Below are 26,301 nucleotides of genomic sequence, written 5' to 3'. Positions count from 1 at the left end.
GTTTAACAGGATTCAAAGAAAAATAACCAATAAATCCGCAAGGTGTCAAAAATTAGGGTGTTCACATGCTCTTGTGCTCTTACACAACAGCCGCCACTGCCTGTTTGACTTATTCATTTTGTTTTCTTATGTAACTAAGAACATCTTTGTATTTTTCCCCTTCATTAGGGGTGACTTTTTTACTTAAAATGCTAGGCCTCTTTAATGAAAATTGCTTAATCAACTTATGTTATTAGTTACATTCTAAGGCAGAATGACCCATCATGGAGGAATTACACGGGAATCGGTAAATGTCATGTATATGTACAGACAAACAAATGATTACAATTTCAGGAAAAATTGAATGATTTATTCAATAGGAAGAGCTTCACAAACTGAACAAGTCAATAGCTCACTGGTCCGCCACTGGTCCTTTTGAAGCAGTTCTTCAGCTTGATATTGATTGAAAGAGTTGTTGGATATCCTCCTGAGACATAATGTGCCAAATTCTGTCGAATAGGTGCGTTATATCGTCAAACGCCATGGCTGTCCAAGATGTCTCCAGAACTGGTTATCAGGGCTCATTTCGAAGTGGGGCTTATCACTGAAGACAATTCTACTGCAGTTAATGAAATTCCACACTGAAGTGGTGTCTGGAGACTATCGGACAGCAGTGGGATACCAACCTGAATGTCGTCTGCCACACGGCTCGACAACCAGGACTACTGGTCTGGGATACCATTTCTTCTCATAGCTGGGTCTCTTTGGTTGTCATCTGCGGCACCCTTACAGCACAGCGGTAGGTCGACGATATTCTACCCCACTTTTTGTTGCCCTTCATGGTAATCCATCATAGGCTTATATTTCAGCAAGATAATGCCCACCAGGACAAGACTAGAGTTTCTACTGCTTGTTTTCATGCTTGTCAGACACTACCAATGTTTTCCAGCAAGGTCGCCGAGTCTCTCCGCAACTGAGAATGTCTGGAGCATTATATGCAGGTCCCTCCAACCAGTTCGGCATTTTGACTCGCCATTTGGACAGATATTGGCACAATATCCCTCAGGAGGACATCCAAAAACTCTGTCACTGAGTGCCAAGTCGAAGACCTGCTTGCATAAGGACCAGAGATGGACTAATAAGTTGCCGACTTGTTCAATTTGTGAAGCTCTTTCTCTTGAATAAGTCATTCAATTTGTCTGAAATTGTAATCATGTTTCTGCCTGTACATGTAAGTTGCATCTACCGATTTCCATCTCATTCGGATAATTTCTCCGTGGTATATCAATTTTTCTTTCCTTTTGTTTTTTTTTCTTAGAGTGTATATACATCGTGGCCATTAGGTCTGTTCTGTTATTGTAAAACCTAAATAATTTTTCGATTTCAGATATCTGACCCCACTTGTAGAAGAACACTCAATGGAAAAAATACGCAAGTCGCTATGGAACACTTTAGCAGTTGACGATAGCGTTCTTCTTCACCAACGTCATAGTCAAGCCTTTAATCCCGAGAAACCGTGATTTTGACTTTCCATTCTGTTCCGGCCCGCTTATGGCCTTTGTGAATGCCACCATTCGCAATACAATTATGAATTGTGGAATCAGGTTTGACGAACCGTTCCGTCATGTGAATCGACCTCTCTGTGGGCCATAATCGAGGATGGCCACTCATCGATTCTCATTCCAACTATCGTACTAACAATTATCACATAAGTGTTTATTTATTATTTATGCGATGCTTTAGATTTACCATCCTATGTGCAATACGTATAAAAGCCGTTCAGTAAATTGATATTGAATTTGCGATTGTGTTGAGAATTCCCTGCAATTCCGAACGGAGACATTAAGAGAAAAGAACACTTGCTGCTTTACGAAGTATATTTTATGCGTTCAGTCGAGTTGGGGTGCAGAAAACACACTGAAGGAACGAAGGTTCTGTCAGGAGGACGTGTTGCAACAATATACGACAGCTATATTACAACGATGAAATATTCTAACTATGTTAAATTTAGGTATCCAGTTCTGTTTGGGAGTTTTCTTTTATTCGCTATAACCGCATTTAATTACCGGTGAGCATATTTCTTGGGACAGTCACCGACTAATAGCATTAAGAGATGTTAATTATACTACCTATTCCAGACATTCATTGCTTGGAGATATGGAAGAAAGCCGTATTGTGATGCGGAAAGAAGATGAAGCCGGCAAGAAAGCTATCAGAGATTTCATAAGAGAGAAACGATCTACATGATTAAAAGATGGGAGGTGAGTTACATAATTGGATTTGCATTTGATATGCATGAATTATTTGTTTCAGGTACTGCATATGTTCGTTGAATTAAGTATTACAATTAATACATAAGCATCTCAATGAATTACACGTGAAATATCGCTCTTATACACCTAGTCAAATATTGATGAAGGCACTGTTTACAGATTAAGGATTTCAGTGACAAAGTGCAGTGTAGTACATTGCAATAATTTTATTCACCTCTGAACATTTTTGCAAGTAATAAAGATGATGCGCATACTATCATACAAAAACCTGTAGCTGCCCCTAAATGTCAGAAGATACCTGAACCCAGATTCCATTAAATAACTTCAACAGGTGTATGTGTCTTCTTCGTGTATCACCCCCGTGTGTGACACATAATTGTCTTATGTCACATACTATGGTACTGCTACAGTTTAAAAACGTTTCGAATTTAGTTATGTAAATAATGAGCCACCGAGCGAGGTGGCGCAGTGGTTGGCACACTGGACTCGCATTCGGGAGGACGGTTCAATCCCGTGTCCGGCCATCCTGATTTAGGTTTTCCGTGATTTCCCTAAATCGCTCCAGGCAAATGCCGGGATGGTTCCTTTGAAAGGGCACGGCTGACTTCCTTCCCCGCCCTTCCCTAATCCGATGAGACCGATGACCTCGCTGTTTGGTCTCTTCCCCCAAACAATCCAATCCAAATCCAATAATGAGCCGTCTTTTAGATACTCTGTTGACAGAGATAAAGCTAATATCTCTATAGACCCAAACTGTTAAGAATGTAAAAAATCGTTAGAGAGAGAGAGAGAGGGGGGGGCGGGGAGGGGGGGGGGTCATATGAAATATAAGATTTAAGATACTTTGGTGGTTTTTTGTTATTGTCATGGATTTTATTTTAATTTTTCAGTATTGTTTTAGAATGGTGACATTCTTACGGTATATTTAGTTTGTCCCTGCCCAAGACCATCTACTTTCTGCACCATTAGTTTCATTTTATTGCTGAAGTGAATATTTTATGGCTGTATTTAGTGACTTTGTTTGCCATATTGTATACACTGGGACTAAGAGTGTCTGCTACCTTGATAGCATCATGGGTCAAAGCAGACAGGCGGAATCAGACACTTCCATATTGCCCACAGCTTCTTAAAGGGCAGGTGGATCACATGACAGTTTGGTGCTCAGTTTGTTGTACAAGTATCCTAATGCAGTGTTTAGTCAATGTGAAAATGCAGAAGTTTGGCTGTTATAGTATCATTGCTGGAAACATACTGAAATCTGATATCATCAGTTTTTGTTCGTATATGTTGTTAACTTGCTTCAAATTAACTGGTACTGCTATCATGTTGCATCACAACTTGTCTAGGTTTTGCATCAAGTGCCATTAATGTTGTATTCTGTGTGTACAATAGTGTATTATGTGCCATAGTACATAAGTAAATGACTTCATTTATGTAAGAAAGAAACAGGGATTGTCAAAGGATTGAGTCTTCTGGAGTACTCTTTGTCCATTGAAGTAAATTTCATATTGAGTAATTTGCTGTCAGTTTACTACTGACAATGTGTGCAGTTGGGTAAAGTGCACCTTCTCTTACTCCCTAAACAGTGGTGCTTTCCAATAATGCTGTGTGGAAGATCATGTCAGAAGCTTTGCAGAGGTCCAGAGGTGTTACCCATGTCATTGATTAATTTTGAGAGCAGTCATCGACCTTTGTAATGATATTTTCAACTTCATTGACTGTAAAAACTCTTATTCTGAACTGTATGCTAAGCAGATTATTACTTTCAAAAAATGACTCAGCTTTTTGTCTATACGGTATTCGGATCTAGTGAACAATGTGAGCCACTGGAGTATTCTTTTGAGTGTGACATCATATGTTATATAATTGGCATCAGTGATGTTCCTGTTTTATCCTTTAGCTGTAGTGTGGTTGTGTTCTCTAACAATATGTTGTTTAGTTATTGATGATAGATAAGCTTGTGCTGTGTACGGACCCTATATAGTTCTGATTTAGATGGGAGGTGTATTGAAGATAGTGCTACTGCCATTTTGTTTCTCATCTTTATGGTGGTTGTGACTGTTGGTCTGTAGTGAGCCAGAGATCTAGGGTAACTTGGAAGATAAGAGACTTTCTTTTTAACATTACATGTTACATAGATACAATTAAGTCTTTACTGAAAATCTCTCATTTTGTGCTGTGGTGTGATATTGTCAAGTTTGTAATATGCATCAAAGTGTTAATAACATCCCCATCCAAAAATTGCTGTTCCTGTAGAGGACCCAGTGGGGGAGGAGAGAGACAATATACCAATAATGTTATTATTTCTTAATATTGAAGCATTATACCGGGTGATCAAAAAGTCAGTATAAATCTGAAAACTGAATAAATCATGGAATAATGTAGATAGAGAGGTACAAATTGTCTCACATGCTTGGAATGACATGGGGTTTTATTAGAACCAAAAAAATACAAACGTTCAAAAAATGTTCGACAGATGCTACTTCATCTGATCAGAATAGCAATGATTAGCATAACAAAGTAAGACAAAGCAAAGATGATGTTCTTTACAGGAAATGCGCAATATGTCCACCATCATTCCTCAACAATAGCTATAGTCGAGGAATAATGTTGTGAACAGCACTGTAAAGCATGTCGTGAGGCATTGGCGTCGGATGTTGTCTTTCAGCATCCCTAGAGATGTCGGTCGATCATGATACACTTGCGACTTCCGGTAACCCCAAAGCCAATAATCGCACGAACTGAGGTCTGGGGACCTACGAGGCCAAGCATGACGAAAGTGGCGGCTGAGCACATGATTGTCACCAAACGACGCGCGCAAGAGATCTTTCACGCATCTAGCAATATGGGGTGGAGCGCCACCCTGCATAAACATCGTATGTTCCAGCAGGTGTTTATCAGCCAGGCTAGGGATGTTGCGATTCTGTAACATATCGGCGTACCTCTCACCCGTCACAGTGGCAGTTTTGCTGTCCAGCACCATCTGTCGGACATTTTGCGAACTTACTTTTTATTTTTATTTTTTTGTTCTAATAAAATCCCATGTCATTCCAAGCATGTGTGTCAAGTTTTACCTCTCTGTCTACATTATTCCGTGGTTTATTAAGTTTTCAAATTTATACTGACCTTTTTGATCACCCTCTAGCTGCAGCCTCAAAATGTTCTTCTGTGCGAACTTTCCTTTCAAGTGATTCATACATTAAATTTGAACTATCCTTGACATAAATAGAACTTCCAACCTGTTTTACACTTGACCTGCAATCAACTGTCACCACATAATACAGGGCGTTTCATATGAGACAGTGCACTGTCTCTGGAATTCCGTGGGAAGCATCTGCATCTACATGGATACTCTTCAAATAACATTTAAGTGCCTGGCAGAGGGTTCATCGAACCACCTTCTCAGTTCTCTATTATTCCAATCTTGTATAGCACTCAGAAAGAATGGACACCTATATCTTTTGGTACGAGCTCTGATTTCCCTTATTTTATGGTGGTGATTGTTCCTCCTCCCTATGTAGGTCTCTGTTAACAAAATATTTTCACATTAGGAGGAGAAAGTTGGTGATAGAGTATTTCGTGAGAAGATTCCATTGCAAAGAAAAATGCCTTTCTTTTAATGATGTCAAGCCCAAATTCTGTATCATTTCTGTTACACACTCTCCCATATTTCACAATAATACAAAATGTGCTGCCTTTCTTTGAACTTTTTCGATGTCCTCCGTCAGTTCTATCTGATAAGGACCCCACACCGCGCAGCAGTATTCTAAAAGAGGACGGACAAGCGTTGTGTAGGCAGTCTCCTTAGTAGGTCTGTTATATTTTCTAAGTGTCCTGCCAATAAAACGCAGTCTTTGGTTAGCCTTTCCCACAACATTTTCTGTGTTCCTTCCAATTTAAGTTGTTCGTAATTGTAATACCTAGGTATATAGTTGAATTTACAGCTTTTAGATTAGACTGATTTATCGTGTAACCGGGTTTAACGAGTTCCTTTTAGCACTCGTGTGGATGACCTCACACTTTTCGTTATTTAGGGTCAACTGCCACTTTTCGCACCATTCAGATATCTTTTGTAAATCGTTTTGCAGTTTGTTTTGATCTTCTGATGACTTTATTAGTCGATAAATGACAGCATCACCTGCAAACAACCTAAGACAGCTGCTCAGATTGCTCTCATATCGTTCGCAACTCCCATGCAGAATGGCTCAGCTCACAGCATGGCTCCAATGGGCTGTTGCTTAGACAGTGGGACTGGCGGCATATTACATTCAACTGAGAAAAAATGGAAGTGTTAGGAGCAGCCTTGGAAACTGGAACCGAAACCTTACAAAGTAACAGTAATGCATCAACTTACTGTTTGGTTACTGTTAGACATCAGTAATGCAACTGATCATTGTAGTCTGTGCATGTTGATGGAGAAGTTGATCCTGAAATGATCTTTATTTCTGATGAAGCATGTATGGATTTATTGATTTAAGCTGGCATTGATAGTCCACATAAGTTAGGTGACGAGGATCTGCATTGTGTGAAAAAATAAGTTTTGGGTGCAGTTAGTGCAGTCATTTTCTACCAAACCCTTAACTTCTGAGATGTAAATTAATATTAATAATAATAATACTGTAACTTTTTTTGACAGAACTAACAGCGAACAGAAAGGTATATGGTTATTTCATGTTGACAATCCAAGAGCAAGAAATAAAATGTCTGTGACAGTATTGTGAAGTGTTGCTAATGATAGGATAGTTTACACACCAGTCTGAAATGCTGAATGGCACAAAATTGTTTCCAAGGCCACCTCTAATTCATCCAGTTTATGAGTATCACCAATAACCAACCTTCCAAACAATCTGAATGGGCTATTAGATTTCTAGTAATGTCAGAGACAGCACTTGCAGCATATGTGAAAGAACAGTTCCCTTTATGGTTCACTTAATTCTGATTAACCAGCCTTACATTTAGAGATTGTCTTTTAATATGTAAGTGAGTTATGACGGAGTGACTTATCTGACTTTCCACATTTTTCTATACACATGGCATTTGACGAACTGCACTTAGTGGGTCCCTGTACTTCATTTTTCGATGATAAATCAACTTTTTGCAATGCGGTAGTGTTACTGATTTTGTACATAATTTTTCTGTAATATAATTACACAAATCTGATATTATTTCTCCTCTTTGTTGATGGAGACCCTGTCTTGTATGGCTTATTGTGTTCATCTTATTTAAATCTGTAAGTGTTATATTCATATGTTTACCAAGTATTTTGGTTGTTGTTGTTGTGGTCTTCAGTCCGAGGACTGGTTGGTGCAGCTGTCCATATACCCTATCCTCTGCAACTCCCATCATCTCTGAATAACTACTTCATCTCTTAGTCTCCCTCTACAATTTTTACCCCTCGCACTTCCCTTTAATACTAAATCTGTGATCTCTTGATGTCTCAGAATGTGTCCTATCAACCAATCCCTCCTTGTATTCAGATTGTGCCACAAAATTCTTTTCTCCACAATTCTGTTCAGTGTCTCCTCATTAGTTACCTCATCTACCCATCTAATCTTCAGCATTTTCTGTAGCACCACATTTCAAAAGCTTCTATTCTCTTCTTGTCTAAGCTGTTCACTGTTAATGTTTCACTTCCATATGTGGCCACACTCCACATACATACTTTCAGGAAAGACTTCCTAACACACAAATCTATATTTGATGTTAACAAATTTTTCTTCTCCAAAAATGATTTTTGTGCCACTGTCAATCTAGATTTTATACTCGTACTGTGGCCATCATCAGTTATTTTGCTGCCCAAATAGCAAAGCTCTATTACTTTCAGTGTCTCATTTCGTACTCTAATTACCTCAGCATCACCTGATGTAATTTGACTACTACATTGCATTATCCATGCTTTGCTTTTGTAGATGTTCATCTGATATCTCCCCCCCCCCCCCCCCCCCCCCCCCTTCGAGGACCATTTATTCCATCTAAATGCTCATCCAAGTCCTTTGTTATTTCTGACACAATTACTGCGTCATTGGCAAACCTTATAGCTTTTATTTCTTCTCCCTGAACTTTAATCCCTACTCCAAAATTGTCTTTGGTTTCCTTTACTGCTTGCTCAGTAGACAGATTGAATAACACTGGGGATAGGTTATTCTGGTTTCTGTAAAAGTTGTGAATAGCCTTTTGCTCCCTGTACTTTACCTTTGCTATCTTAAGAATTTCAAAGAGTATGCCAGTCAGCAATGTCAAAAGCTTTCTCCAAGTCTACAAGTGTTATGAACATAGGTTTGCCTTTTCTTAACCTATCTCCTAAGAGAAGTCATAGGGTCACTATTACCTCATGCGTTCCTACATTTCTTCGGAATCCAAATTGATCTTTCCTGAGGTTGGCCTCTACCTGTTTTTCCATTCTTCTGTAAAGAATTGGTGTACATATTTTGCAACCATGATTTATTAAACCGATAGTTCGGTAATATTCACACCTGTCAGCACCTGCTTTCTTTGAAATTGGATTTCTCATATTCTTATTGAAGTCTGAGGTTATTTCTCCTGTCTCATACATCTTACGCACCAGATGGAAGAGATTAGCCATGGCTGGCTCTTCCATGGCTATCAGTAGTTCTGATGGAATGTTGTCTGCTCAAGGGGTCTTGTTTTGACTTTGGTCTTTCAATGCTCTGAGTGATTTTTCTAACAGTATAATGTCTCCCATCTCCTCTTCACCTAAATCCTCTTCCACTTCTATTATATTCCCTTCAAGTTCATCCCCTTTGTATACACCCTCTATACACTATTTCCATCTTTCAGTCTTCCCTTCTTTGCTTTGTACTGGTTTTCCATCTGAGCTTTTGATATTCATACAGCTGCTTCGCTTTTCTCCAAAAGTCTTCAATTTTCCTGTAGGTGGTATCTATTTTTCCACTTATGAAGTATGCTTCTAAATCCTTACATTTGTCCTATAGCAATTCCTGTTTAGGCATTTTGCATTTCCTCTCAATCTCATTTTTAGATGTTTCTATTCCCTTTTGCCTAGTTCCTTTGTTGAAATTTTATATTTTCTCCTTTCATCAGTTACATTCAGTGTATCTTGTGTTATCAAAGGGTTTCTACCAGGCTTTGTCTTTTTATCTATTTGATCCCCTGCTCCCTTCACTATTTCATCTCTTATAGCTACCCATTCGTCTTCTACTGTGTTCCTTTTCTCTGTTCTTGTCAACTATTGCGTAACAGTTCCTCTGAAACACTCAACTTCCTCCGGTTCTTGTAACTTATCCAGGTCTCCTTAATTTCCTACCTTTTCCCAGTTTCTTTTGTCTTGATCTACAAACATGATCAATACATTGTGGTCAGAGCTAACATCTGCACCTGAGAGTAGCTTAAAATTTAAAATCTGGTTCCTAAATCTCCGTGTTACCATTATAAAATAACTTTCCGCTGTATGCAGGTCTCTTCTATGTATACAACCTTCTTTCGTGATTCGTAAGCCAAGTGTTCACAAGGATTAATTTATGCTTTGTGTCCCCCTGTGGGTCTGGGGCTTAGAATAGGCCCAAAGTATTCCTGCCTGTCATAAGAGGCGACTAAAAGGAGTGTCTCACTTTTCGGTCCTGTGAGTTCAGGTCCCATTCTATGGTTTGACCTACCACTTTCAAAATTCGACAGAAGTAGGGGCCATATGGGGAAGGATGCCTTACATAGTGCACGAGTACCCTTACATTTGACCTTCTGAATCTCTTGTCATGGCTTTGCCTCTCCACCTGCGGTTCAACTATTTGGGCGAGGACACTTTCTGGGGTATGTCATCTTCTTCTGTTGTCTCCTGTCTTCATTTGCCCCCATGACAATATTGGATTTCTCTGCACCCAATATCCAGCACGGCAGCCAGTCCGTTATGGTGGGGCCGTCATGTACCCATTTGGTGGTAGCCCCCTGACAACACAGGGATCGCACTGCTGATGCCTGAGATGTAAACTCCCCATGCATGCGAAGGAGTAGATGCCTGTCTTCCTGGGGCATCAGGACTCCCAGCAATAGCCATCGTGCCAGTTGGCCTTTGCTGTGGCTGGATGGCGCCCGTGGGGAGAGCCCCTGATCAGAGTGAGTGGCATCAGGGCGGATGACCCTCAATGAAGCGGACTAAGTCATCTCTTGCTGGTGACTGTATGGCACCAGCAGTCTCTAAGAAGGGCAAGATAGAATACAATGCCGACAGGTGTGACCCTAAATCGTTTCCCTCCCTTGCTACACCACAGGAGAAAAGTAGAGCTACAGAGCGGAGAGAGCCATATTTGCCTCAGTTTTTAGTCTTTAGCAGAACCAATGGGGACTCTTTTCTACCTACAAAGCCTCCATTTTTCATTGAACACCTTGAGGATAAATTTGGAGAAGTGACAGCGCTGTCCAAGATGTGAAACAGCGAGGTCTTGATTCAGACAGCATTCCCAGCCCAATCCCGAGCGTTACTCACCTGTGACAAGCTAGGTGATATTCCTGTTTTCGTCACACCTCATAAAAGCCTCAACATCGTCCAGGGGATTATTTTCCATTGTGGCCTCCTCTTGCAGTCCGACTACGTGCTCTGCGCTAATTTATAACTGCAGGGTGTTCATTTCATCCTGCGCATGTATAGGGGACCCAAAGAAAACAGGGTTTCTACCAGTGGCTTCATCTTGGCCTTTGAGGGTTATTCATTGCCTGAAAAGGTCAAGGTGATTTTTTACTGCTGTGATGTTGAACCTTACGTCCTTCCCCGTATGTGGTGCTTTAAGTGCTGGAAGTTTGAGCACGTCTTCCCCCTGCACTTCCAGCACCACATGTCTAGACTGTGGACATCCACTGCATCCAGATACTCCATGTGCGCCACGTCCCACTTGCATCAACTGTGGAGAGCACCACTGCCTCTGCTCGCCAGACTGCCCAGCAGTCCAAAAGGAGCGGAAAATCGTGGAGTAAAAAACCCTGGACCGGTTGACTTACACAGAGGCTAAATGTAAATTCGAAAGATTACACCCCATTTGGTTGACATCAAAATACACTGCAGGTACATCACCATCCCAAGTGCCAGTGGTTCCTCACTCTGTACCACGAACAGTGGGCCCCATTGGTGATAGGGGGCAAATCTTCCTCTGTTGCTCCCAAAGGACCTACTTTGGGAGCAAGGTCACCCCAAACGCTGGGGACATTCGTCCCCTCCCCCTGCTGGAGAAGCAACAGCCTCCTCTGGCTCCTCTCATGCGGAAGGGGTCCCTTGGGGCCCTCTCTCCCAAGGTCTCTACTAACACCATGGCGGATACTCGCCAATGGCTCAAGGAGCCAAAAGCTGCTGGATGAAGAGCTTCATGGTCTTCCTCCATGCCTGAAGCTGCTTCAGAGAAATCTTCCCAGTAAGCCACCTAAAGAGAAGTGAGAGAGCAAGCAAACTAAGAAGAAGTCTGCTAAGAAACAGGACTCTCTGGTGGCCCCAACACCACCACTCCCTATCAATTCTGCATCTGAGGATGCAGTGGAGATCTTAGTGTCCCCTGTGGACCTGGCTCTCACTGATGCCTCATCCACCATAGAAATGGCTGCAAATATTCAGTTGGAAGCAGCAGGTGACCCTGAGATATAGCCTGCTTCCTTGCGTGCTTCATGCCTTCCCAGCCTCACGGTAACATCATCCTCCAGTGGAATTTTGGCGGTTTTTTCCACCACCTGGCTGAGCTATGGCAACTATTAAGATCTACACCTGCTTTCTTCATTGCCCTCCAGGAAACCTGGTTCCCGGCAATGTGGACCCCTGCCCTCCGTGGCTATAAGGGATATTACAGGAACCATAGCAACTATAATAGAGTGTCAGATGGAGTTTGCGTCTATGTCCTTAACTCAGTATGCAGCGAATGTGTGCCCCTTCAAAGCCCTTTTGAAGCTGTGGCTGTCAGGATAAGGATGACGCAGGCAATAACTGGCTGCAATGTATATCTTTCTCCAGATGGTGTAGTACCCCTGAACGCATTGGCTGGACTGATTAATCAACTCCCTAAACCTTTCCTACTTTTGGGAGATTTTAATGCTCATAACCCCTTGTGGGGTGGCACAGTTCTTACTGGCAGAGGCAGAGATGTCGAAAATTTACTGTCACAACTCGAACTCTGCCTCTTAAATACTGGGGCCACCACACATTTCAGTGTGGCACATGCACATATTCGGCCATTGATCTCTTGGTTTGCAGCCCTGTTCTTCTCCCATCTATCCACTGGAGAGCATATGACGACCTGGGTGGTAGTGACCACGTCCCCATCTTCCTGTCACTGCCCTGGCGTCAGGCCCACGGATGCCTGCCCAGATGGGCTTTAAACAAGGCAGACCAGGAAGCCTACACCTCTGCTGTCACCATTGAATCTCCCCCACATGGTAACGTTGATGTGTTGGTTGAGCAGGTAACTACAACAATCGTTTCTGTGGCGGAAAATGTGATCCCTTGTTCTTTAGGGTGCCCCTGGTGAAAGAAAGTCCCTTGGTGGGCACCGGAAGTTGCTGAGGCAATTAAGGAGCGTCAGCGAGCACTGCAGCAGCATAAGCGGCACACTCCCCTGGAGCACCTCATAGCCTTTAAATGGCTCCGTTCCGCGTTCATCAGCTTATCAAAATGCAGAAACAGGAGTGGTGGGAGAGGTACGTGTCGACCATTGGGTGCCATACGCCACCTTCCCAAGTCTGGGCAAAGGTCAAACGAGATTTTGGGTACCAGACCCCAACAGGTGTTACCATAAATGGCGTGTTATCTACCAACGCAAATGCGATTGCTGAGCACTATGCTTGCGCCTCTGCATCAGAGAATTACCTCCCAGCCTTTCACCCTATCAAACGGCAGATGGAAAGGAAAGTCCTCTCGTTCACTACACACCACAGTGAACCCTAAACGCCCCATTTACAGAGTGGGAGCCCCTCAGTGCCCTTGCACATTGGCCTGACACAGCTCCTGGGCCCGATCATATCCACATTCAGATGATTAAAGATCTCTCATCTGACTACAAGTGATATCTCCTCGTGATCTTCAACCGGATCTGGTGCGATGGCATCTTTCCATCGCACTGGTGGGACAGCACATTCATACCAGTGCTCAAACCTGGCAAAAACCCATTTGGTGTGGATAGCTATCAGGCCATCAGCCTCACCAATGTTCTGTGTAAGCTGCTGGAACGTATGGTGTGTCGGCGGTTGGGCTGGGTCCTGGAGTCACATGGCCTACTGGCTCCGTGACAGGGCAGCTTTTGCCTGGGTCGCTCTTCCACTGATAATCTTGTGTCCCTCAAGTCTGCCATCCGAACAGCCTTTTCGCGATGCCAACACCTTGTTGCCGCATTTTTGATTTACGAAAAGTGTATGACACGACCTGGCAACATCATATCCTTGCCACATTATACGAGTGGGGTATCTGAGGCCCACTCCCAATTTTTATCCAGAATTTCCTGTCGCTTCGTACTTTCCATGTCCAAGTTGGTGCCTCCCATAGTTCACCTCCCCCCCTCCCCATATGCAGGAGAATGGGGTCCCGCAGGACTCTGTATTGAGTGTATCTCTATTTTTAGTGGCCATTAATGGTCTAGCAGCAGCTGTAGGGCCATCCGTCTCACCATCTCTGTATGCAGACGACTTCTGCATTTCGTACTGCTCCACCAGTACTAGTGTTGCTGAGCAGCGCCTACAGGGAGCCATCCGCAGGGCGCAGTCATGGGCTCTAGCCCACGGCTTTTAGTTTTCGGCCGCAAAGTCGTGTGTTATGCACTTCTGTCGTCGTCGTACTATTCATCCAGAACCAGAACTTTACCTTACTGATGATTCCCTCACTGTATTGGAGATGTATTGATTTTTGGGACTAGTTTTCGGTGCCTGATTGGCTACGCTTCCTCACCTTCATCAGCTTAAGCAGAATTGCTGCCAGCACCTCAATGCCCTTCGTTGCCTGAGCAACACCAACTGTGGTGCAGATCGTTCTACACTACTGCAGCTATACAGAGCCCTTGTTCAATCCCGTCTTGACTGTGGGTGTCTGGTTTATGGTTCGGTGGTGCCCTCAGCATTGTGTTTACTCGATCCAGTGCACCACTGAGGCATTCAACTAGTTACAGAAGCTTTCAGGATGAGTCCGGTGACCAGTGTCCTTGCAGAGGTTGGAGTCCCTCCATTGCAGGACATGCGTGCACAGTTGCTGCCCAGTTACGTTGCACATGTTTGTAGTTCTCCTGGGCATCCGAATTACTGTCTCCTTTTCCCACCCACACTGTTCATCTCCTGCATCGGCGGCCCAGGTCAGGGCTTGCAATTGCAGTTCGCGTCCGATCTCTTCTATCTGAACTGGTGTCCTATCCTTTACTACCTTACTCGAGGTCCAATCACGTACACCTCCATGATGAACACTTAGGCCACGTCTTCGCCTGGACCTTTCACATGGCTATCCGCTGTCACGTCTTCTCAATTCTTGATATGTACCGAGGCCATGAACTGGTTTACACCGATGGCTGATGGTCACATCGGCATCGCATATGTCCATGGAGGACATATTGAACAGAATTCCTTGCCCGATGGCTGCAGTGTTTTCACTGGTGAGCTGGTGGCTATATCTCGTGCTCTTGAGCACATCCATTCATGCCCTGAGGATTCGTTTCTTCTGTGTACCATTTCCTTGAGCAGCCTACAAGCTATTGACCAGTGCTACCCTTGTAATCCTTTGGTAACGATCATCCAGGAGTCCATCTATGCCCTGGAACGGTCCAGTCATTCAGTGGTGTTTGTGTGGAGCCCGGGACATGTCGGAATCCCAGGCAATGAACTTGCTGACAGGTTGGCCAAACAGGCTACATGGAAACTGCTTATGGAGTTCGGCATTCCAATAACTGACCTGCATTCGTTTTTACGTTGCCAGGTTTTTCGGCTTTGGGAGACGGAATGGCATAGTCTCAGTATGCACAACAAACTGCGTGCCATTAAGGAGACTATGAATGTGTGGCAATCCTCCTTGCGGGCCTCTCGCAGGGACTCTGTGGCTCTCCGCTGGCTCTGGATTGGCCATGCTTGGGTGACCCACGGCTACCTCCTGTGCTGTGAAGACCCGCCTCAGTGTCGATACGGCGCCCGGTTGACAGTGGCCTATATTCTGCTGCACTGTCGCACTTTGACTGCCCTGCGACGAAATCTTTGGCTACCGGACTCGTTGCCGCTAATTTTATCTGACAACACCTCATCGGCTCATTTAGTTTTACGTTTTATTCGTGGGGTTGGGTTTTACCGTTTGATCTAAATTTTAGCGCATGTCCTTTGTCCCTCTGTCCCTTCTACCCTAGTGGAGGTATTAATGTGTTGCAGAGTGGCTGGCTTCTCATTTTTATTCTCATGATCAGCCAGCCATGGTAATTTGTTTTGTCATTTTAATCTCTTCTACATGTTTCGTGAGTTTCTGTGGTTTTCTTCTCCCCTTTTTCCCATTTAAGTGTTTGTTGCACTTCCGTTGTTCTTGTGGGTTTTCCTTTCTCTCCGTTTTGTGTTGTCAGTCTTGCTTGTTTTATTCTCACCCTTGCGGCATTGTGTTATTCGGAACAAGGGACTGATGACCTAGCAGTTTGGTCCCTTCCCCCCACTTTTAAACCAACCAACCAACCTTATGCTTTATGCCAAATTCTATTGAGCATCTTCCTCTTTCATTCCTCTCCCCTAGTGTATACTCGCCTACAGTTTTTTGTTCTCTTCCTATTCCTATCTTCAAATTCCAGTCCCCTGCCACTATTGAATTTACATCTCCCTTAAATATCTGAATAATTTCTTTTGTCTCATCATCCATTTTTTGATCTCATCATCAGTGGAGCTAGTTGACATATAAGCATGTACTACTGCTGTGGGTGTTGGCTATGTGCCTATCTTGGCTACAGTAATGCATACAGTATGCTGTTCATAGTAGCTTACCTTTATTGCCATTTTCTTACTCATTCTGAAGCCTACTCCTGCATTACCCTTATTTGATTTTGTATTGATGACCCTGTATTCACCTGACCAGAGGACCTGTTCCTCCTATCACCAAATTTCACTAATTCTCACTATATGTAACTAAGTCTATCCATTTCCATTTTTAAATGTTCTAACATACCAGCACAATTAATGGATCTAACCTGCCATGTCCTGGTCCATAGAACACCAATTGTGTTTCTCCCGATGATGATATCCTCCCGAGTAGTCACTGCCCAGAGATCAGAATTGGGGTACTGTTTTACCTCCAGAATATTTTATCTGAGAAAATGCCATCATCTAAGCATGCAGTAGAGCTGCATGCCCCCTGGAAAAATTACAGCTGTAGTTTCCCTTTGCTTTCAGCCATTTGCAGTACCAGCAAAGCAATGCCAATTGGTTTATGTTACAGGGCCAGATCAGTCAATCATGCAACTACTGGAAGGGCTGCTGCCCCCCTTCAGGAACCACATGTTTGTCTGGCCTCTCAAGACACACTCCTTCATTCTGGTTGCACCTGTGGTATGGCTATTTGTATTGCTGAAGCATGCAAGTTGCCCTGCAAAAGGAAGGTCCGTGGTCCGTGTGTCTGGGGGGATTTTGATTAAGTTGGTGTTAAATTTTGCTTTGTCATGTGCAGTGCATGGCAGAGTGTATTTCCCTTTATAGCACATATTAGTGTTTCTTGCTATTCTGTTTGTGTATGGAATGTGGGAAGAATGATTGCTTAAATGTCTCTGTGTATGCTATAATTAGTCTAATCGTGTCTTCTCAGTTTTTTCAGGAGCAATACTTGTGAGGTAGTAGTAGATTCCTCAATTAATGTGTGTTAGGAACATGAAAGATGATTGCATTCTTATGATGCAATGTGTTCTCAAGATTTTTCACAGCCACTTATTCTTGGTGCAGTAAAGATTGTTAGTGTAGTGTCCATTTGTATGAGGTGGATGAACACACTATAACTCATCAAACATTATAAAATGATTTTAAAAATGTAATTTTTTACAATTTATACAGTATTAAGCAAACAAAATTTTGTTCCCTTGAGTCTCTCTGCACTCTCTCTGTCCCACTAGTATTGGGTTACAATATTCGCTAGCAGTCAGAGTAGCAGTAGCGTCGTACTAGGTTCACTTTCTCTCAGTACACTGTCTTCTATAAGCTCTGCATGCTCTCAGAGTAATCTCTGACTGCAATGGCTTAAAAAGAAGCGTGGTCCAATCACAGTTGCAGCAGTGAGGTGCTGAGAATTTGGTGTCCTCTGGTCACGTGTGTGTGTTTTAAAAATCTCTTATTTCTGGCAATGTGAGCTGCATGTGATGCGCTATGTGCGGTTGACAAAGACACTGTCAACACCACATCTACTCCCTCATTGCCAAAGAAAAGGAGTGGGGCACCGTCACTCACGATGAGTGCAGGTGCTGATGGGCTGAAGTTTGTGCTGTGGTGCTGCTGATGGATTTGGCTGTGGCAGATGGTGTCAGTCACCCACATCCTAACATTTGTCTTGCGAACCCCCGGGAATATCTGTGAAAAAGCTGGAGGGGGACATCCACCCAAAGGTATAGGTGGGTGCAGCTTTGGTGCTGCCTTGGATGCTGAAGGCTCTATGGCTGATGAAGGCCCGATGTCTGTGTCTGACGTCACTGTGAAGAGATATGGATCCTGCATAGTAGTAGCAGCTTTGTAGGCAGGCAGGGGCCCGACCTCCATAGCAGAGTCATCAGACAGCCCATGCACCCAAACGTCAAGCCCCAGCATGAACTGCTTGGGGGCAGGAATATGACAGTCTGGGTTACAGGTAGCATCTCTGAAACATTAATATCTACAGCTTAGTCACAGAAATGTAGATGATTTTGGTACTGTTGGTGAGTGCCTGTCTTGCCATAAATGGTGTAATGAGCTTGGCTGATGCTGGAGTGATGATGCAGGATTCATAGCTGTGAGGCTCGTTAAAGACACAATAGAAAACTTTGTCCTTAGAGCAGAACTTTGTTATGAAGTTGGCGTCTGTAGCAGGCTGTCAAGGGTGATAGGCTGTGATAGGGGCTAAGAAGTGAGCTATTTCCCTTGAGCAAGAAGCACCAAATTTGGATATCTGAACCTTAAAAGTTCAAATGAAATGTTGGGCTCCACTGTTTGAGGAGAGATAGGTGCCATTCAGGTATGATGAATCCCATTTTGTTGAAGTTCCAACAAACAAAACTGAGGACTATTTTCCAAAACAATTGTTTATGATTTAATGGAATAAAACTGTATGAGAACTTGGTGCAGAAATTGGAGCCCAGAACAGTAATAAAACCACAGCAGGACACCCAGTCTCTGCCAATCAGAGCCATCACCACAACTCTGCAGTCACCAGTTCGTGAACCAATGACCACCATCTGTTGGCCCAACCTGGCCGACCAGGTGACACTCCGCCAGCTGCCCGCCCCTGCTCTCCAGTTGTCAATCCATGTGTCAACTCCAGCCAATGCCATTGCCATGCCACTGGGATGCCATGATCTGCTGTAAAGACTGAAGACATTGCTGGTGGCCACGTTCTTCACCATAGCCATATGAAGCCTCTTGCAGCATGTGCATCTGTCACTGAGTCAGTGCATGGGGGTCGATGCTTGACTGAGCAAGCAGCTTGCCTCTGCACAACAGGCCGTAACTACACCTACCACTCAGCATGGAATATTACGTGAAGAAGGAAATGCACTGCAGTGACTGTGCTAGTTGGGGGGGGTATTAAATGCTTGTTTGCATTTGTGGAGGAGTCAGGTTGAATGATTAAATAAAGGACCATGCGTGTCTACCACAGGTCTGTTTCTGCTTCCCAACATCTCCCAAACCATGCGTGTATGCCCAAAAAACCTTTGCATTGTAATTCAGAATGACACAAGCACTATCCACTGACACCGGAGAAGCGACTTTCAAGTACACTGTCCCAATATGGGAATATACCTGATTAATGTAAGAGTACAGGTTGCAGACACATGGTTGACGACGTACAGAAGTTTGGTTCATATTTGGATAGCCAAATGGTAAGGCGACCACTCACAATGAGTGGGAAATCCGCGTTCGAGTCCTAGTGTGGCACAAATTTTCATTGTCATCATTTCATTATACAGCTGATAGTTATCCGTATTCACAACTGCAAATACATTTAATGTATGGCTGTAGTCACTGCAGTGCCTGTTCCTTTGGGCATGCATGCCTGTCCAAAGGAAAATTGCGTCATGATTCAGAATAGCACAGGCACTGCAGTATCATAAATACAATTCATTCTTATGTGAATGGCATGTATACATATAAACTTAAAATCTTCTCACTGTCTACCAAGTAGTATCCACCCATTGGCTGGCTTCAATTTGATACAGAGGCACATAGTCAACACCTACTCTGTACCATGAAAAAGGCTGCTTATGTGCAATCCTTTGTAAAGTTTAGCCTTGACGATCATGAGTCAACTACTTTTTAATATTTTTGGTTACAACATTAAATGGAGCACCTGTGTGTGTCTACTATCAATAACGAATTTATAATGTTGACTTTCCCATAAAATAAGTAATAAAAGTAAATATGACTTGGAGGGGACATTAGCTCATTAAGAAATTTTGCACTGTCATAATGTTTGGAAATGTTACTTTGTGGGAAGTGTTTCCTTTGGATAAAGCTCACTGTTCATGTACCTCAAATAAAAGGTGCTGTTTAGTTGGGTTCCTTTTCTTGGATATACCTTCATAAATTAGATTTCCTTTAAACAACAACAGTATGTTCAAGTAAACACATGGTTAGGGTATTAAGGCCTACAGTGAATGTTGTGAAGTCAAATTTGCACAAATGCATCATTTCACTGCCATATGTAATTCTAATGGCTGCCTCTTTTGTCTGGAATGCAGTAAATTCTACTGTAGATTTTCTCTGGAATACAGTTTTGCAATTTAAAGGAGTCTGGTGGCCAGTATAACAAGTCTTCGTGGAGATTTCCACAATGTATAGAATTTCATAGCTCAGAAGACTTAACACTGAATTTAGATTAGCACTCTCATATTCAGTAAATAAACTGTGATGTGAACACACGTTTCATAACTTATTTTTCAAGCATTTTTCAGTTGTTTAACATGGATGGAGATTTTTGGGTTGGGTTGTTCCGAGAATTATAAAAACTCATTGGCACAGTCATTCTGCTGTTCATTATTATCATTTGCCCAACTAAAATGCGTATGGAACTTTGTAATGTGTATACTGTTCTTTGATGATGAAATGGAGATTATAAAAATTATTACAAAATTACCATAAAAACAATCCATACAACATCAAAGGTTTCCTTTATACTAAGTAAACTCTTACAACTTACAGCACCCACCAGTTATTCTGTGCTTCACTTTGTAATGCCCCATTTACTCATTTCATTTTGCTTTGTGATCTTACTTTACCATCCTATTCAAAATAATGATGAGCTTTCTACATAAGCTGTTGTACATGATAATCTTGCAGTTGGTAGATCACATTCATAGGTAGAGCTGTATCTACATTTATATAATTTTTGCAAACACCCTGTGTTGTAGGTTACCCATTTAAAAAGTACTCCTTAATAAGAAAATGTCAAATTTACTTTTGGGAATTTGTCAGCTTGTCAAATGCAGGAACAGGAAGGATGGCCGTATTATACTTGCAGGGATCTAAAAGAGAGAAATGAACTGCAGCTGGTCAAAGGAGTCAAATCTCTTCCTTGTAGTTTCATTGTCAAATATCTTGCTGTAGAGAACTGTAATTCAAATGTGGATACCTGTTTATGTTTACATTTATTTTTAGCAAAAGGACTGACTCAAAAATCATGAAATGCTTAAAGTTCTTTAAGAGTTCAGTCACACCAGCCCCTCAGGTTTAATATTGCCCCTTATTTCCTGAACCGATGATTTAAATGGCAGCAAAGACACAAGGGGTGCACCTGCAGCAGCAGTGGGCAGGCACTGGAAAGAACACACACACACACACACACACACACACACCACACACACCACTTTTCATTGTCTTTGCTAAAGAATTTACAACTCTATAGCTAGTATTCCTGCTGTCTTGTTCTTCTTCACTATCTCGTTGATGTATTTATGTAGTTCTGTAATGTAATGTATTGCTGTTATCAAATGTTATTTTCACTACTAGTTTTTTTGTCTTAAGTACCCCTATATGGTAACATTTTTTCTGTATAAAGTCTTTTCATCTGTTTTTGCGGATGACAGATTTTGCCTTGTTTCTTTCTTACACGGTTTCTTAATTTCCTTCCCTAGTGAGCTCTGTGTTGCTTCACTTATGTACGCCACACATCATAAACATTTTCAGTGCCTGACATGTATTTGTAGTTGAGAATATGGACAACCATCAACTATATAATGGAATGCCAACGATGACAATTTGTGCCAGACTGGGACTCAAACCTGGGTTTCCGCTTACCACAAGTAGTCACCTTACCAGTAGGCTCTCCGAGCACGTTCACAGCCAGGCTCGAACTTCTATATGTTGTTTACTGTGTGTCAACCACCCGTATACGTTGTCTACTATGTGTCAACAACCCGCACTCGTACATCCGTTCTGTATATTCACGTACAGGGGAAACATTTTAGTGGAAAGTTGCTTGCCCAGTGTCAGCAGATTAATACGGTATTGCAGTGTCTGTGCTGTTCAGAAGTACAATCCAATATTCCTTTGGTCATTATTGTATTTATCTGCCGAAACTGGTTACATGACGTTAAATTAAAATGTCTCTCCTGTATGGGAATATACATAATGGATGTACACAACTGGCCATTAAAATTGCTACACCACGAAGATGAAGTACTACAGACGCGAAATTTAACCAACAGGAAGAAGATGCTGTGATATGCAAATGATTAGCTTTTCAGAGCATTCACACAAGATTGGTGCTGACATGAGGAAAGTTTTCAACCGATTTCCCATACATAAACAGCAGTTGACCAGCGTTGCCTGGTGAAACGTTGTTGTGATGCCTCGTATAAGGAGGAGAAATGCGTACCATCACGTTTCCGACTTTGATAAAGGTCGGATCGTAGCCTATCGCAATTGCGGTTTATCGTATCGCGACATTGCTGCTCGCGTTGGTCAAGATCCAATGACTGTTAGCAGAATATGGAATCGGTGGGTTCAGGAGGGTAATACGGATCGCCGTGCTGGATGCCAACGGCCTCGTATCACTAGCATTCGAGATGACAGGCATCCTATCCGCATGGCTGTAACGGATCGTGCAGCCATGTCTCGATCCCTGAGTCAACAGATGGGGACGTTTGCAAGACAACAACCATATGCACTAACAGTTCGATGACGTTTGCAGCAGCATGGACTATCAGCTCGGAGACCATGGCTGCGGTTACCCTGGACGCTGCATCACAGACAGGATCGCCTGTGATGGTGTACTCAACAACAAACCGAGGTGCAAGAATGGCAAAACGTAATTTTTTCAGACGAATCCAGGTTCTGTTTACAGCATCATGATGGTCACATCTGTGTTTGGCGACATAGCGGTGAACACACATTGGAAGCGTGTATTCGTCATCGCCATACTGGTGTATCACCCGGCATGATGGTATGGGGTGCCATTGGTTACATGTCTCGGTCACCTCTTGTTCGCATTGACGGCACTTTGAACAGTGGACGTTACATTTCAGATGTGTTACGACCCGTGGCTCTACCCTTCATTCGATCCCTGCGAAACCCTACATTTCAGGAGGATAATGCACGACCGCATGTTGCAGGTCCTGTACGGGCCTTTCTGGATACAGAAAATGTTAGACTGCTGGCCTGGCCAGCACATTCTCCAGATCTCTCACCAACTGAAAACGTCTGGTCAATGGTCGCCGAGCAACTGGCTCGTCACAATACGCCAGTCACTACTCTTGATGAACTGTGGTATCGTGTTGAAGCTGCATGGGCAGCTGTACCTGTACGTGCCATCCGGGCTCTGTTTGACTCAATGCCCAGGCGTATCAAGGCCGTTATTACGGCCAGAGGTGGTTGTTCTGGGTACTGATTTCTCAGGATCTATGCACCCAAATTGCGTGAAAATGTAATCACATGTCAGTTCTAGTATAATATATTTGTCCAATGAATATCCGTTTATCATCTGCATTTCTTCTTGGTGTAGCAATTTTAATGGCCAGTTGTGTGTAAGTACAAGTCGTAGACACTCGGTTGACAACATGTGGAAGTTCGGGTCTGTCCATGAAATGGGCTCAGATAGCCTAATGCTAATGTGACCACACATGATAAGTGGAAAATCCTGATTAGCATCCTAGTCTGGCATAAATTTTCATTTTCATCATTCCATTCATTTATTTTATAATGGCTGTGGTTGTCAAAGGAACATTGCATCATACCTCTGAACAACACAGGCATTGTAATATTGTATTTTCATTGTCAGTCAAAACTGGTTTCAGTACTTTGATAACTGAGTGGGGTGCAAACACCTTCCCACATCACTTCCATCTTAATGCCATTGTTAAAATGAATGTAGGTTGCCAAAACAAATATATATCAGAAATATGGCCGTAGGGTGTGCTTACTGCTGTTGATTATCTATGCAACACTTGTATTCCTTGTTTTTGTATGTTTTATTTACTTCTGAACTATTTTCTTCTTCTGCAATGTTGGCTTCAAATGAAATTGTCCATTGTTGTGGCAAAGTGTTATTTCAGCATATTGTAAGTAGATTTCTAAGTAGTAGCTTGTGATGTCCCTCTTTTGCTGTTAGTTTGGAAAAAAGGGAAAGGGGCAATGCAAATGTCAAAGAACTGGATTCATTAAAGAAATTGACTAAACAAAATTGAAGGATTAAATAAAATTCTGGATTGTGACATTGTTTCAGAGCAATCAGAGAGTGAAGGTGATTTAGAAGTAACAGAAGGCGATGATGATGGACAGGTACATGATGAAAATGAAAATTCTTTTGCTTCTAGTGACAATGAACATACTAGTGCTACTAATCAAATAGGAAATAGTGACTGTAAAGAAAATAAGCCCTCTAATTTTTATTATTTGGGGATGAATGGTGAAAAGTGGCAGTTATTTCCATACCATGCCTATTGACGTAATGGTGTTTCTGTAATTTTGCCATTGTGGCTTCCTTATTTTGTTCTGATTCTTTCCCATCTGAACATGAATATACATGAATGTCTCTCTCTCTCTCTCTCTCTCTCTCTCTCTCTCTCTCTCTCTCTCGCCCCCCCCCCCTCCCCATTCCCCTCTCTGCTTCTCTCTGCCTGTCTCCCTCCCCCCCCCCCCCCCCTCCCCCCACACCACTCATCCCTTTCAACCCTTCCCACCAGAATGTTAGTCTGAATGATATTGATCCACAATGTGTTAGGTAGTAATATTCTGCAACTGGGCTTAACTGTCCATTATATAATTATACAGCTTCCGTATCTTAGGCCATATGATATTGTAGTGTAATTGGTTATCATAACAGAGTGCTGATTAGTTTGATGTAGGTATGTATCTGTAAAAGAAAATGTCAAACCTTTTTTTGTTCAGTCATCTAGTTTAAATTTCTTGCTATGTTTACTTCTTGATATAGTTTGTAAGTGTTTCATTGTAAGTGCAATGATATTTCCAAACTTTGCACTTTCTTTAGTCATGATTTTTGCCTTGATTCCTTCCAGTAATTTTCTGTGAGGAGCTGTTTCAAATTATTTTGTCTTTCATTTATCCTTCACACTCTCACATCATCAAAAATTGACTACTAAAAATACTTCTGTTACTAAATGTAATTATAATTTCATGTACCAGCAGACTTTTTTTGTGGTTTTCCACTTTAATAGTTGTTTTTTTTTTCCCCCAGCCCACAATGCAGCTGCTGAACCATCTGATCAAAAATGTGAACTAATGGGGCAAGAGAAATGTGTTAAAGCTTTTGAAAATGTGTTTGTGACCAGTTTTCACAGGACATTTGTTGCTGGTTTTTTAAAACTGGAAATAAAAGGCTGAAATGTTTGACTGAATCTGCTGAAATGGAGTAAGCGTGTTCCTAAAAGGCTACAGTAGTGGCAAGATTCAGCTGAGCCACATTTATTTTACAGAAAACAAAAGTCATAGTGCCTAATAAGCAATGTTTGATTAAATGTAGTGGAAATTTTTGTGATGATAATTGTGTGTTGCAATATAATGAAGAACAAAAATACTTTGTGTTGGTATTTACTTTCATAATTGTTACAGATCCTTCTGTTCCTTTCTTAGTATACTGTAATTTCTTTTTAAGTGAGTAAGGCACAAGCGATAGAAGAAAACAGATGGAGTCTAATCAGTGAGATTAAGAGGTGGTAGTGGTACTGCAGGAAGCATTAAAATTAACTAGGAGATAAAACGTGAAGAGAAGCAGTGGAATATATAAAAAAAGATTTGGATGAAGAATAACGAGCCATCACAAGTAGCTATGCATTGATTATTTTAATTTAGTGTATATCAGTTTTCTGAATCTTCAAAAATTAAATTTTACTTTCCTGGAAAGATTATCAGTTGCAAAATTGCTTAAGTATGTAGATAAACAAAGTTGCCACTTCTTTGGATGAGGATGGAGGACAATAAGTTTGCATTTTATATTGGCAGCAGTTTCAGTTTAAGTTGCAGCCATCGTTGTTTTCATTATTAAGCTTCAAGAACAGGACCTTATCTCTTGCCTAAGCTCCAGTGTTTAAAGAAAGGTAAGTATGTAGCTGATATACAAAAATAACTACAGGTATGAATATAGTTTCCACCCATGACAAGAAACATGAAAAAGTTTACACTCTAACTGAGCAATTATAGCAACGTGTTTATTTTAGGTTAAGATGGAGGAAAAACCAATAAAAACATCTAGTGGCCCATGAAGGAGTGTTTAATTCGTTAATTACCACATAGAAATATTAAAAATAATTGTGTTCTTCCATTACACTTTTTTGGATTATCACTAAAATCTAAACTATTATCACCATTTCTAAGTCATGTTGGTTTGTATAACCAGTGCCTCAATGTTTTTCATGAATATTGTCTTATTATCTATTAATAAAATTGGCAAAACATCATCAGCAGAGTGTATGAGAAAACT

The 26,301-nt window shown here is 42.0% G+C and overlaps 1 long non-coding RNA gene across 2 annotated transcripts; it reads left to right on the top strand.

Annotated features, from left to right (window-relative positions):
• Positions 1-1,533: 1,533 nt before the first annotated feature.
• Positions 1,534-25,398, top strand: LOC126469870 (uncharacterized). Of its 2 annotated transcripts, XR_007586086.1 has the most exons (5): positions 1,534-2,047; positions 2,118-2,240; positions 16,633-16,792; positions 24,088-24,143; positions 25,060-25,398. It is a non-coding gene; the product is annotated as an uncharacterized LOC126469870 (long non-coding RNA). The 2 variants fall into 2 exon arrangements; XR_007586085.1 differs by lacking the exon at positions 24,088-24,143 and having other exon boundaries at positions 1,539-2,047.
• Positions 25,399-26,301: the final 903 nt, after the last annotated feature.

Source organism: Schistocerca serialis, chromosome 3 (genome assembly GCF_023864345.2).
Source record: "Schistocerca serialis cubense isolate TAMUIC-IGC-003099 chromosome 3, iqSchSeri2.2, whole genome shotgun sequence".
In the NCBI taxonomy this organism is placed as follows: domain Eukaryota; kingdom Metazoa; phylum Arthropoda; class Insecta; order Orthoptera; family Acrididae; genus Schistocerca; species Schistocerca serialis.
This window is presented reverse-complemented; position numbering and strand designations above follow the sequence as displayed.